At 38.7% G+C, this 1,764-nt stretch overlaps 1 non-coding gene across 1 annotated transcript; it reads right to left on the minus strand.

The window, feature by feature from the left end:
* Positions 1-1,377: 1,377 nt before the first annotated feature.
* LOC112738561 (small nucleolar RNA R71) lies at positions 1,378-1,481 on the minus strand. The gene has a single exon (XR_003169515.1). It is a non-coding gene; the product is annotated as a small nucleolar RNA R71 (small nucleolar RNA).
* Between the last annotated feature and the right edge of the window lie 283 nt (positions 1,482-1,764).

Raw genomic sequence — 1,764 nt, forward strand, 5'->3', positions numbered from 1 at the left:
TTAAATCCTTATTTTATTTAAATTCATCATGTCTTCTTATATTTTTATAAGCGTTATATTCATGTCAATGGAGTAGATTCCATACTTGACATGGGGTTGATTAAAAGGAGACACTTGAGCTGGAAGGCTTACGTGTTGATTAATCTGTACGTTGTTGGCTAGTTCTGTATTTACTAACGCTAGACTTTCCTAAGGGAGAGGACTAGGATATGTGAATAAGGGTTAGTTTAATCACTTGACTTTCCTTTATTTAGTAAGGGTTAACTAAGTGAAAACAACAACCTCTTTAATACTACACCTAAGAGATCCCAACAAGGATAGAACTTCCAATTAATCATTCCCCCAGTCAAGGCTTTTTAATTAGAATATCCATAATTATTCTTAGTTTATTTTCATTGCTTCAATTTACAATTATTTGATTGCTCATTATTCAACTCTCAAAACCCTTGGAAAATTCCTAATTAATAAAATAGCATACTTTCTCGCAACTCGTTGGGAGACGACCTGGGATTCATACTCCCAGTATTTTTATTCTTAATTAATTGTTGTGACACCTTTTAAAATTGGTGAGGCGAATTTTAGCTGGTTAAGGGCTATACTTGCAACGCTGCTCTCTTATTTAAAAATCTCTTATTTTGCCTAACTTCTGCCACGCACCAGTTTTTGGCACCGTTGTCGGAGAGTTGCAATTGTGTGCTAAATTATTAATTAGTGTACATATTTTTATTTTATTTGCATATTCTATTTTTATTTTTATTACCATGACCTATATGTTTCCTTCATTGAATGACGCGTTCATTGCCTGATCCGAGCTTAGCCGCATTTGATCCTGAAATTGAAAGAACTATTTCACGTATTAGGCGAGCTCGACGTCAGTTAGCCTCTGAGGGTGGTGAAGTGATTGTTATCGATTCACCAGTCTCATCTGAGGGCGAATTTGAACCGCCATCTGAGAGCAAAACAAGCTCCTTTACTACTGATTCAGTTGATTCACGTGCAGATAGAATGGCAGAACCTAGGAGGATTACTCTCTAGGAAGCTGGAGCCCCAGATTTTACAATGCAGCCGTATCAAGTGCATCATCCAACTCTGGCTGCAAATTTTGAATTGAAGACTGCACTAATCAACTTAATACCCAAGTTTCATGGCTTAACTGCTCAGGAGCCCATTAAGCACCTCAGGGATTTTCAGACAGCCTGTTCTACTGTTAGGCGTCAGGGTGCGAATGAAACTTCTATTTTGTTAACAGCCTTCCCGTTTTCTCTTGAGGGAAAGGCAAGGGAGTGGTACTACTCCCAATCTGAAGCGACTGTTACCAACTGGGATACACTCAGGAGAGAATTTTTGGAGAAATACTTTCCAGGTGAAGTTACAGATAGATTGAGAAAAGAGATCTCATGTATTGTTCAAGGAGAATCAGAAACTCTCTACGAGTACTGGGAGCATTTTAAGAATCTTCTAGACGCATGCCCCCATCACATGATTGACAAGCTAGTGTTAATCAGCTATTTCATTCAAGGCATGAAGCCTCGGGATAAAACTACACTAGATGGTACTAGTAATGGTTCTCTGAAGAAGTACAAGACTGCAGATGAAGCATGGCAACTGATCAGCGACTTAGCTGAATCTACTAGGAATCACAGGCACAGGAGCACCCATTCAAAAGCTGTTGCAGAAGTTTCCTCTAACACTGAGACTACTGCTCTTACACAAAGTATATGTGAGATGACCAACCTACTGAAGCAATTACAGTTGAATCAACAA

Source organism: Arachis hypogaea, chromosome 13 (genome assembly GCF_003086295.3).
Source record: "Arachis hypogaea cultivar Tifrunner chromosome 13, arahy.Tifrunner.gnm2.J5K5, whole genome shotgun sequence".
NCBI lineage: Eukaryota > Viridiplantae > Streptophyta > Magnoliopsida > Fabales > Fabaceae > Arachis > Arachis hypogaea.